The sequence below is a fragment of the Saimiri boliviensis genome, chromosome 11 (assembly GCF_048565385.1).
Source record: "Saimiri boliviensis isolate mSaiBol1 chromosome 11, mSaiBol1.pri, whole genome shotgun sequence".
In the NCBI taxonomy this organism is placed as follows: domain Eukaryota; kingdom Metazoa; phylum Chordata; class Mammalia; order Primates; family Cebidae; genus Saimiri; species Saimiri boliviensis.
In genome coordinates, this window is record NC_133459.1 from 30,071,188 (window position 1) to 30,084,090 (window position 12,903).

General features: G+C 50.4%; 2 pseudogenes; one reads left to right on the top strand and one right to left on the bottom strand.

Moving 5' to 3' along the window:
* Positions 1–5,621: 5,621 nt before the first annotated feature.
* On the top strand, positions 5,622–6,275 carry LOC101040172 (large ribosomal subunit protein eL20 pseudogene; annotated as a pseudogene).
* Positions 6,276–9,397: 3,122 nt separating this feature from the next.
* LOC120366294 (U4 spliceosomal RNA) lies at positions 9,398–9,478 on the bottom strand (annotated as a pseudogene).
* Between the last annotated feature and the right edge of the window lie 3,425 nt (positions 9,479–12,903).

The window sequence follows — 12,903 nt, forward strand, 5'->3', positions numbered from 1 at the left end:
AAGGCACAAGGTCAGCGGAGGAGACAAAACGGGTGCCACTAGAGGAACCTGGAGGTGAAAGATGAAGGAACAATCTACCCCGCCCCCTTCCCCTGCCCCAGTTCCTATCCTGTCTATAGCTCCCAGGCATGGTGTGGAGGAATCTTCCCTGGAAAGCATTGTTCTTGCTTAATCATGATTAGACCCCACCTAAGGTACCCCTCGCTTACCTCATCGATCCCGACCCTCTCACATGTACCCTCTAAGACTGTGAGCCTTTAAAAGAGGCCAGGATTTTCTAGTCAGCAAGCTTGGTTCTTGAGATGCGAGTCTGCCGAGACTCCCGGCTGAATAAAAAGCCATTTCCTTCACAAACTTGGTGTCTGAGAGGCTTTGTCTGCAGTGTGTCCTGCTGCACCGGCAGGGCTGAGTGCCTTGGAGGCATGTGTCAGCAGCAGATACCACTGCACCCCTTCCCCGGAAGGAGAAGCGTAGCCGCTCAGTCCAGCTGAGCCATGACTGCCTGTCCTGCCTTCTTCCTCATGTGAGCTACACTCTTTTTTTTTTTTTGAGACGGAGTTTCGCTCTTGTTACCCAGGCTGGAGTGCAATGGCACGATCTCGGCTCACCGCAACCTCCGCCTCCTGGGTTCAGGCAATTCTCCTGCCTCAGCCTCCTGAGTAGCTGGGATTATAGGCATGCACCACCATGCCCAGCTAATTTTTTGTATTTTTAGTAGAGACAGGGTTTCACCATGTTGACCAGGATGGTCTCGATCTCTTGACCTCGTGATCCACCCGCCTCGGCCTCCCAAAGTGCTGGGTTTACAGGCTTGAGCCACCGCGCCCGGCCATGTGAGCTACACTCTTTTCCTGAGTCTACCGGTTGTAAAATAGGGTGGGATAAGAGTAATGTGTGAGGGCCGGGCGTGGTGGCTCACGCCTGTAATCCAAGCACTTTGGAGGCCAAGGCGGGCGAATCACCTGAGGTCGGGAGTTCAAGACCAGCTGACCACCATGGTGAAACCCTGTCTTTATAAAAATAAAAATAAAAATAAAATTTGAGAGTAATGTGTGAGGGAGAGGACAGGTGGAAGGAAACGAGGGAGGAGGATAGCAACATCAGAAGAAAGGCAGAACAGTAAGACTGAGGGATCATAGTGGAGGAAAATGAGAACTGAGTGAAGTGGGAGGTGTCTAGAATTAGCTCTGTGGGAACCCACTCTCTCATATTCAGGCACAGATGGGGAGCTTGCAGAGGGTAGGTGCTGTGCCTTATTCATCTCTCTTTCTTCCCAGGGCATAGCATAAGCCTCCATCGAAAACAGGTCTGCTCTCAGAGTTTGTCAATTGAACCCCAGACTTGGCCCCCCACTGAGCCTTCATGAAGCCTCCTCACCCAGGCCCTGCTTAGGGGAGGAGCCGAAAGGCAGTCTTGAGAAGAAGGAAGGGCAGCTGGGAGACAGGAGTGTGGGTCCCGCTAGGGCTCCCTCAGTGCCTTGCTGTGCTACCTGGGACAAACCTCTTATCCTCGAAAGCTCTTTGTCCTCCTAAGTAATGTGAGTCTATGGCTGTGGTTTGAGAGCTGTTTTCACTCCATAAAATCCTATCTTCAAACAAATTCTTAGGCTGGGTGTGGTGGCTTATGCCTATCATTCCCACACTTCGTGACACTGAGATGGGAGGATCGCTTGAGCCAGGAGTTTGAGACCAGCCTGGGCAACAAAGTACAGCTCTACAAAAAAATTAAATAATTAGCTAGGCATGGTGCATGTGCCTGTAGTCGCAGCTGCTTGGGAGGCTGAGGGAAATCATCACTTGAGCCCAGGTTGAGGTTGCAGTGAGCCATGATTATGCCACTGCACTCCGGCCTGGGCAGCAGAGTGACACAGTCTCAAAAGAACACAGTATCTTAGGTGGAAGTGCAAGAGATAAAAGGGAGCTTCACTGGTGGAAGCCAGGAAGGGTCTTGGAACACACTTAATATGGTCCTGGAGGGTCCGGGGAGGCCAGTTTAAAGAATGGAAGCTCTGCTCTCTGGGCCTCCAGCAGGCCTGACTATCTTAACCCTGCCTGCTATCCCGTCCCTACTACCTCACTTCGCATGTCTTTTCTGCAGCCCGGGTGGGAAGGGGTGGGTGTGGGGTCCCGGCAACTTGCAAAGAGCAAGCAGTGCCCCTCTTGGGGCTGTCTTTCAGTCCCTGGGAACTGGCACCACCCACCCAGCCTTACCGCACACAGACACAGTGGTCTTGCTCTGGGTCTCTTGGGTTGGGGAGAGGCCCAGAGAGAGCCCTCAGATTCTAGAGCCTCTGGATGCTTAGCAGGGATTGGGGTCTTTAAGAGGGGGTTGGGAAGAGAAGAAGTGTGTTTTGGGGGAACCACAAGATTGGAGCCCGGACACTCCTGGCTAAATGATCTGGAGTACCCACTGCATCTCTCTGGGTCTTAGTTTCTCCATCAGTACAATGAGAGATGAACGCCCTTTCTCATTTGTGTCTGGTGGAATTATAGGACTGGAGATGGGGCTGTGGATGCTGAGTTTCCCGAGAGAACGTCTCGCTTACAGTTCAGAGCCAGCCATGGTGGCTGCAGCAACCGAGCCTTGGAGGGAGGGTTGATAGGAAGACTTGGTTGACCCTGTGCTCTGCCAATAAGTCAGTGGGTGTTGTCCCCTCCCAGGGCCACACTTTCTCCATCTGTCTAATGGGACTAGATGTGCCCAGACCCGGGAGCCGGTGACTGCACCTGGCATCAGAGACTGGGGCAGAGGCCTGTGGCTGGCTCAGGGTGAGGGCCACAGTCCCATTGTGCAGTGGTTGCCAAAGATAGCATAGAAAACCAAGAGTCAGGTGGGAGTGCCGAAGGGACCTTCGGGATCATAACTTCCAACTTTTTTGGTTTATAGATGGGGAAACAGGCTGGAGGTGGGGAGACCAGTTGTCCAGGGTCCCAGAATGGGTTAGGGGACAGAGTCAGGGACTGCTGACCATCTCTTCCAGCTTCTCCTCACAGGAAGCTCTGATAGAAAGTACAGGGAGTAGCCTTGCCTGGGGAGCAGGGAGATGGCCCCTCTCCCTTCCTCTCCCTTCGAGGTGGGGAAATAAAACACAGTGGGAGCTCAGCCGCCTGTGTTCCCTTTCCTTTTCTCCCTCTGCCTGTCCTGCACACTCCTCAGGACTTTTTAATCTCACAAGTCTCCAGTTAACCATCTCATCTTTCCCACAAAGACAGCATAGGGGTGCAGTCGGACAGGAGCAGCAGATAAGGGGGTTGGGATTTTGCCATGACAAAGAGGTCCAGGTGCAGGGGCATGAGATTGGGCTGGGACATACAGGGAGGAACTGAGGACAGAGCTTTCCCCTGTGTCTGGGGTGAGGACAAGGTAAGGTTTGTCTCTTAGTTCCTGAAACCCCTTCAGAGACCATGGTTTTCTGGTTTCCAAGTCCAGAAGAGACGTCTGAGACATGCACAGGCACAGACACATCAACCACAGAGGACCTCACCCACATCCAGGCACAGCCACACACAGCCCCTACATAGAACTGGCTACAAGGCCGGACGTGGTGGCTCACACCTGTAATCCCAGTACTTTGGGAGGCTGAGGCAGGAGAATCACTTGAACCCAGGAGGCAGAGGCTGCTGTGAGCCAAGATCGTGCTATTGCACTCCAGCCTGGGCAACAAGAGAAACTCATCTTAAAAAAAAAGAAGAGGCTGGGCACGGTGGCTCAAACCTGTAATCCCAGCACTTTGGGAGGCCGAGGCGGGTGGATCACAAGGTCAAGAGATCGAGACCATCCTGGTCAACATGGTGAAACCCCGTCTCTACTAAAAATACAAAAATTAGCCGAGCATAGTGGTGTGTTGTAATCCCAGCTATTCAGGAGGCTGAGGCAGGAGAATTGCTTGAACCCAGGAGGTGGAGGTTGCAGTGAGCTGAGATTGTGCTGTTGCACTGACTGATCTAGGAATGCCTGGGAGACAGAGTGAGACTCCATTTCAAAAAACAGAATTTCAAGATGAAGACAGCAGATCATTAAACCAAGAGTGAGGCCCTTCTGAGGTCTCTGACTGCACAGACTGGTTTCACACCCTGCTCCTAACACATTCCAACCATTCCCTTGAGGACTCACAATCCCACAGACGCCATCCTGCTAGAGAGACACACTCAACCAGGAACAAACATTCACATCCCTAGACCCATCACCACTGAGGGCATACCCATCCCTCCACCCCAGGCACATACAGTCACGTCAGCCCCAGTACCATGGAACCTCACCTACAGCCAGAGTTCCTCCCAGCTGGGCGGGTCCAGGCATCCCACCAGGGTACAAGGCCATTATACTCACCTCTCCCTCGGGCTGCCAGGGTCTCCTCCACCCTCTTGTTCCACACAGTCCCTCCCCGATATGCACACTAGCCTACCTGCTGGGCTGGTGGTGGAGGATAGCAGAGAGGGCAATGCCAGCTCTTTCACCCACTCTGCAGCCAGCCTACAGGGACCCAGCTGAGGATAAGATGCCAATAATAATAATAATCCCTAACCCTTGAGCATTTACCATGTGCCAGGCACTGTTCCAACACTTTATAAATACTAACTCATTTAATCCCCACAACCCTATTGTTAAAACGCACACTCTGAATGAAGAGACGCCCAAACAGGCTTTGTGTGAGAAACATGACTGTTTATTCCCCCCGGGTGCAGGCAGGCTGAGGCCGAAAAGGGCGTCAGCCGAGGGCAGAGGGGTAGGAGTTGGTTTTATAGGTTTGGGGTAAGCAGTGGAAAGTTACAGAAGTAACTTTAGGGCGTTTTTTTGCAAGCTGGGAGGGGACAGTAGGGTGTGGAGTCCCAAGCTGGGAGGGGGTCCTAGGGTGTGGAGTCAGGAGGTTGGCCAGTGTTGGTTTCAAAGTCCTACGGCCTTGTCAGTTGAGGCTGGAATAAGAACAATAGAGAATATCTTAAAGTTAAGCAGGCACCGCAGTGGTTGATCATTTCTTCCTCTTCTCATGGTCTTCCAGTTACTTTAGATTTTCCAGGAACTCATTTGGAGTGTCGTTGCAGGTCACAGAGGTTAATATGGCATCCATGGGCTGTCAGTCAGCCTAAAAGACCTTGCACCAATGAAGTAGGTAATTTTTTTTCTTGCTTTGTCATATTACCAGAGAAGTAGGTAATATTTTTTATCCCCATTTTATAGATAAGGAAACCGAGGCACAGAAAAGTTAAGTCACTTTACCAAGACTACTAGCTAGTAGGAGAGGAAGCTGGGATTTTAATCTGCTGCAGACAGCATGCTCTGTCTGCTGCTGTTGTGTCTGTCCCGGGCATGTCAGGCTCTGCAAGGGAACCGGTGGTTCCAGGGTCTGCCCTGAGGAGCTCAGGTCCTCTGTGGAATGATGAAAAACGATGATTATGATGTAGCAGTTTTTGACTGGGGTCCATGGTCAGTCCCGGGTGTCCCCAGGATAGTCACTTGGCTGGAGGAACAGAGATGAGTTTCTTTTACTACAATCACAATATTTGGAAGACGTGGAACCCTGCTCTGGCAGTGCGTTCTGGGCAGGCAGCAGGCCTCATTCATGACTTAGTTCAATATTATAAACCTTCTCCTTTTGCGAGTGGCACTGTGTGGCGGCGAGCATGCAGAGAGGACTGCATGAAGGCCTCGGGCACACTACCAGAGTACACCCCAAATGCCACACACCGCCCCTTTGCTGCATGGGAATCTTTGTGACTAATCATGTCGTTGCCAAGTCCCGCTTCTGGCACTTGGTATCTCAGTTAAAGATGAAGATGGGCCGGGTGTGGTGGCTTCACACCTGTAATCCTAGCACTTTGGGAGGCCGAGGTGGGTGGATCACCTGAGGTCAGGAGTTCAAGACCAGCCTGGCCATCATGGTGAAACCCCATCTTTGAAAAAAAAAAAAAAGATGAAGATGTCTTCAGGGAAGATTGTCTGCTGTGGGCAGGTGTTAGAGAAGTTCCCCCTGCAGGTGAAGTACTTCAGCATCTGGCTGTGCTATGACTCCTGCAGCAGAACCCACATGTACCAGGAATACCAGACCTGACCACCCAGGGTGCTCTCATCCAGTCCTACCGAGACATGGGTACCTGGCACCTCACCTGGGCCCACTCCGTCCAGATCATGAAGGTGGAGGAGATCGAGGCCAGCAGGTGCTACCGGCCTGTGGTCAAGCAGTTTCACGACTCCAAGATCAAGTTCCCGCTGCCCCACTGGGTCCTGCCCATCAGCACAAGCCACGCTTCACCAAGAGGCCCAACACCTTCTTCTAGGTACATGGCCCTCACTGGGCTGTGCCCCCAAATAAACTCAGGAATACTCTGGTTTAAACAAACAAACAAACAAAGGAAAAAACCTTCAGGAGCCTTGCCTGGCCCATGCCCCACTCCCTCCTTCTCAGAGAGTTGCTGCTCCCCACTAGGCGTGGCCCCTGAGGCCATGTTTGTTTGCTTCAACTCTTGCCCCTCCAGCTTCCCGGCCATGACTGCCTGACCCAGGAATGCCTACATGATCCAAGCAGGCCCGTCAGGTCCTTTGTCTGGGGCCTGAGGATCTGCATTCCATCGGGTGGGGCTGGCCCCTGAACTGAGAACAGGTAATCTTGGGAACTGTAAAGCAGCTGCCTTTACATTCACCGCTGTTTGCAAAGAAGAAAAGAAGCAGAAAGCTATCCACAGGGATAGAGAAGAATGAAGCAGTGAGGAGGGGTGAGTGCTGAGCTCCAGAAGCCATCCAGCTCCACAGAGGGCCACAACTGCTCCCCCAATGCTTATGATAACGCCTGCTTTTTCTTTCCGTAAGCCTGAGACAGTTTCTGTTACCTGTAGTCAAATCGCCTTATGTAAAGCACTTGAATTAGAAAACATCAAAGTTAAGAGAGTGCCACAAACCCCCTGAATGTGTTGGTTTTATTGTCATTTTTTAATATGACAGACTACAAAGCCATGGAGCTACATGTGTCCTGGAGTGTCCCCAGTAGAAGCTTGAGGTTGTTTGTCTCTCTATCCTGAAAATACATCCCCTACTGGAGATGGCTTCCCTGATAAGAAATGTGCTTTGAAGCCGGGCACGGTGACTCAAGCCTGTAATCCCAGCACTTTGGGAGGCTGAGGCGGGTGGATCACGAGGTCAAGAGATCGAGACCATCCTGGTCAACATGGTGAAACCCCGTCTCTACTAAAGGTGCAAAAAATTAGCTGGGCATGGTGGCGCGTGCCTGTAATCCCAGTTACTCAGGAGGCTGAGGCAGGAGAATTGCCAGGGGGTGGAGGTTGCGGTGAGCCGAGATCGCGCCATTGCACTCCAGCCTGGGTAACAAGAGTGAAACTCCGTCTCAAAAAAAAAAAAAAAAGAAAGAAATGTGCTTTGAAAAGACTTTATTAAACTTGAATTTGCCCAGTGGTTTGCTGGACAATAATACTTGACAACTGGTTTCTCAAAAATCCAAATATGTAGGTTATACATGGACATATATTTATTATAAATTTTGCTGATATAATAAAGGCTGTGTAGTATGGGCAAGGTGGTTTATGCCTGCAATCCCAGCACTTTGAAAGGCCAAGGCAGGCAGATGGCTTGAAGTCAAGAGTTAGAGACCAGCCTGGCCAACATAGTAAAACCCCATCTTTACTGAAAATACAAAAATCAGCTGGGCATTGTGATACACACCTGTAATCCCAGCTACTCAGGAGGCTGAAGCAGAAGAGAATCTCTTGAACCTGGGAGATGGAGGTTGCAGTGAGCTGAGATTGCACCACTGCACTCCAGCCTAGGTGACAGAGTGAGACTCTGTCTCAAAAAAATAAATAAAGGCTGTGTAGCACACAACTTAACTTACAAATGACACACTATACAAACTCCTTTTTTTTTGAGACAGGGTCTCACTCTGTCACCCAGGCTGCAATGCAGTGGGGTGATCATGGCTCACTGCAGCCTTGAACTACTGGGCTGCTGTCATGGTGTCATAGAGCCAAGAGTTAGGAAGAGGTGTGCAGAAGCACACCATTATATCATAGTTCCACTATACAGGTAATAACAGATGTAGGGCTGGGCTTAGGAGCTCACACCTGTAATCCCAGCACTTTAGGAGGCCGAGGTGGGTGAATCACTTGAGGTCGGGTGTTTGAGACCAGCCTGGCCAACATGGTGAAACCCCGTCTCTACTAAAAATACAAAACTTAGCCTGGCATAGTGGCATGCGCCTGTAATCCCAGCTACTTGGGAGGCTGAGGTAGGAAAATTGCTTGAACCTGGGAAGCAGAGGTTGCAGTGAGCCAAGATGGTGCCACTGCACTCCAACCTGGGTGATAGAGCAAGACTCTGTCTCAAAAATAAATAAATAAACAAATAAATAAATAGATGTAGGTAACCTCAAGAGAATAGACAATACTGGCCAGGCGTGGTGGCTCACGCCTGTAATCTCAGCACTTTGGGAGGCTGAGGCAGGTCGATCACCTGAGGTCAGGAGTTCAAGACCAGCCTGACCCACATGGTGAAACCTTGTCTTTATAAAAAAAAAAAAAGAAAAGATAATACTGAAATATAGTAAACTAATCAGGAAGTGATGATTTTAATATTATCTTTGTTTAAACATAATTTACTTAATTGTAAATGTATACAATTTAAAATTTTTTATGATTATGATTTTTTTTTTTGGTCGAGGGGAGACAGGGTCTCACTCTGTCATCCAGGCTGGAGTGCAATGGCATGATCATGGCTCACTCACTGCAGCCTTGACCACCTGGGCTCAAGCAATCCTTTCACCTCAGCCTCCTGAGTAGCTGAGAATACAGACATGCACCACCGCACCCCGCTAATGTTTAAAGTTTTTTGTAGAGACAGAGTCTCACTATGTTGCGCAGCCTAGTATTATGATTTTTTTTTTATTTCAGTCTCTGTAGAGACTGTCAAAAATTACCAGTGCTGACTATATTTCAAGTTGTCATGGTGGGGTATTGAAAAAAGTTTTCACTTTGGGAGGCCCAGATGGGTGGATCACCTCGGGTCAGCCTGGCCAACATGGTGACACCCCATTTCTATTAAAAAAAAAAAAAAGGCCGGGCGCAGTGGCTCAAGCCTGTAATCCCAGCACTTTGGGAGGCCGAGGCGGGTGGATCACGAGGTCAAGAGATGGAGACCATCCTGGTCAACATGGTGAAACCCCATCTCTACTAATGGTGCAAAAAATTAGCTAAGCATGGTGGCGCGTGCCTGTAATCCCAGCTACTCAGGAGGCTGAGGCAGGAGAATTGCCTGAACCCAGGAGGTGGAGGTTGTGGTGAGCCGAGATCGTGCCATTGCACTCCAGCCTGGGTAAAAAGGGCGAAACTCCGTCTCAAAAAAAAAAAAAAAAAAAAAAAAAAAAAAAAAAAAAAAAAAAAAGAAAGAAAAAGAAAGAAAGAAAAAAGTTTTCAATTAGCAATAATCAAGCCTCAGATAAACTCCATTGGCTACGATAGTGCCACTTCGCAAAGCTGGTATTACGATTTTTAGAGATGTATGTCTTGCTGTTTTGCCCGGGCTGGTCTGGAACTCCTGGCCTCAGGTAATCCTCCTCTTACCTCACCTTCCCAAAGTGCTGGGATTACTGGTGTGAGCCTCTGTGCCCGGCATACAATTTAATTTTTAACAATGACTGTTCAACAACCAGCTTGCAAAATGCCTGAAACTTTAGTAAATTTGCTCTTGCTAGCTGGTGTGAGCTGGCTCTTATGCACTGATGGACTTGTCCCCAGCCAAAGACATCCCATGGGACACTGTCAACAAAAGAGGGCCGGGCGCGGTGGCTCAAGCCTGTAATCCCAGCACTTTGGGAGGCTGAGGCAGGTGGATCACGAGGTCAAGAGATCGAGACCATCCTGGCCAACATGGTGAAACCCCATCTCTACTAAAAATAAAAAAATTAGCTGGGCATGGTGGCGTGCGCCTGTAGTCCCAGCTACTCGGGAGGCTGAAGTGAAAGAATTGCTCGAACCCAGGAGGCAGAGGTTGCAGTGAGCCGAGATTGTGCCACTGCACTCCAGCCTGGCGCCTGGCGACAAAGTGAGACTCTGTCTCAAAAAGAAAGAAAGAAAGAAAAAAAGCCCCATGATATAATATTTATAGTTATAAATATTAATAATTGTTATTCCAGTCAAAATCATCTCCCAGACCTCTGGGAGTAAAGGCTGATGGGCTGGCCGGGATACCATAGCAAGGGCTCACATTCTCCTGCCTCAGCTGAAGGCTGGTTTCTTATGCATCTATCTGCAGATGTTTAAGGTTCCTTATACCTTCTCTTTATTCCCCTAAACACATCGTTCCCATTTAGGCTACTGAATGTCCGAGCCAGAAGGGTCCTGAGACCATTTGGTGCCTTCAGTTTGTGAAGATGGGGAAACTGAGGCCCAGGGAAGGGTAGGGACTTGCTTAAGCTCATTAACATTGAAAACCAAGTCTTACGGCTCCCAGGCCAGGACTCATCCTATTAACTCCCTTCTTAGGGATAGGGGAAGCCAGAGGAAGATGAGGAGTGCAAATTCACACAGCAAACGAGCGCCTCAGAACCAGAGCCTGGGGATTCTCCTCGGCTGCGCGGATCTCCTCGGAACCTTCACCTTCCTCTAGGGCCCTGGAAATGAGGGATGTGCGCGCCTCTTTCGGGCATCCAGGGCCATGGGTGAAGACGGAAGGGGCGATTCCTGCGGGTCTTCTCGGAGCTGAGGTTGGCACTTATCAGTTTGTCCACTGGGGGGCACTACGGAGCCGAGGTAGGAGAGTGCGCGGGTTCCCAGAGCCTCCCAGCCCGGATTCTTCCGCACTTGAGCCAGACGGGAAAACGAGTGTCCCGAGGGGAGAGGAACTAGCCGGAGGTGACCCTGAGAACTAGAGACAGAGCTGGCACTTGACGCGGGCCACCTGACACCAGTCAGGTGCACTGCCTGGGCGTCTGAGCGCGCCACCCCCCCGCCACCTCTGGCGGCCGGGCCGGACTGCTCTTTCTTTTCCTGCCAACAGGGGTCAGCAAAGGCCCTTCTGGGCCAGGCTCTGCAGAGCCACAGCGCTGTCTGGCGTGGCATTGCACCACCGCTGCACAGTGGCCGGCGCTGAGCCACACAGGCCTCATTCCCGCTCTGTCCAGGGCCGCCCCCTCCCGCCAGCTTTCTTTCTTTCTTTCTTTCTTTTTTGAGACGGAATCTCACTCTGTCTTCCAGGCTATTCAAGCGATTCTCCTGCCTCAGTCTCCCGAGAGTGGCTGGGATTACAGACGTGTGCCACCACACGTGGCTGATTTTTGTGTTTTTAGTAGAGATGGGGTTTCACCATGTTGGCTAGGCTGGTCTTGAAAACTCCTGACCTCAGGTGATCCACCCGTCTCTACTGGGATTACAGGCGTGAGCCACTGTGCCCGGCGCCCTCCACCTCCCCAACCCCCAGCCCCACCTTCTAGCAACCTGTATCAGCACAAGTCTTTGCCGTTTACCAAATATCTGTCACATCCTCTGATTACCTTCTTTTTCTTCGTAGAGAGGAAGGGTGGTGGGGCTGGGGTTAGACCTGAGCTTCAGTCTTGGACCAGCTGCTCAAACTCACCTGGTTACATAATCACTTTGTGCCTTGGTTTCCTTGTTTTAAAGCAGAGATGATAGTTCTTATCTCACAGGGTTGTTGAGAGGATTAAAAGAGATAGCACAGGCCCAGCACGGTGGCTCACACCTGTAATCCCAGCACTTTGGGAGGCTAAGTCGGGTGGATCACGAGGTCGGGAGTTCAAGACCAGCCTGGCCAAGATGGTGAAACCCTATCACTACTAAAAATACCAAAAAAAAAAAAAAAAAAAAAAAAAAAAAAATTAGCCAGGCTTGGTGGTGAGTGCCTGTCATCCTAGCTGCTCAGGAGGCTGAGGCAGAAGAATCGCTTGAACCTGGGAGGCAGAGGTTGCAGTGAGCTGAGATCACGCCATTGTACTCCAGCCTGGGCAACAGAGTGAGACTCCGTCTCAATAAAAAAAAAAAAAAAAAAAAAAAAGGGCGGGCGCGGTGGCTCACGCCTATAATCCCAGCACTTTGGGAGGCTGAGGCGAGTGGATCACGAGGTCAAGAGATCGAGACCATCCTGGTCAACATGGTGAAACCCCGTCTCTACCAAACATACAAAAAATTAGCCGAGCACGGTGGTGTGCGCCTGTAGTCCCAGCCACTCGGGAGGCTGAGGCAGGAGAATTGCTTGAACCCAGGAGGCGGAGGTTGCGGTGAGCCGAGATCGCGCCGTTGCACTCTAGCCTGGGTAACAAGAGCGAAACTCTGTCTCCAAAAAAAAAAAAAAAAAAAAAAAAAAAAAAAAAAAAAAAAAATGAGGTAGCACAGCAAGTCCTTGGGAACTTTTCGTTTTGAGACCAGGTCTTTCTGTGTACTCCAGGCTGAAGTACAGTGTGGCGATGGTGGCTCACTGCAGCCTCCATCTCCTGGCCCCAAGCAATCCTGCCTCAGCCTCCATGTAGCTGGGACTACTGTGGCTCCACTATGGCTAATTTTTTATTGTTTTGTAGAGGCAGGGTTTTACTTTGTTGCCCAAGCTGGTCTTCAACTCCCGGGCTCAAGTGGTCTTCCCGTCTCGGCCTCTCAAAGTGCCGGGATTACAGGTAGAAGCCACTTTGCCCGGTCTCTGGGAACTTTTTATCATGACTGAAATCTGCACAGATAACATAGGAGAGAGATGGAACTGCCTTCACCTTACAATGGCAGAACTGAGGCTCCGAGAGGCGCTCGGTGAGGAGTCATAAGGGATCTTTCTATTTGAGTGGCAGCTGTGATTGGCCATGACTCAGGTATAACAAGTAGAACTTTCTTTTTCATCAATCTGGAGCTGTGTCTTAAGTGAGATGGGAGATAATTTTTGTTTTTTTGAGATAGAGTCTCACTA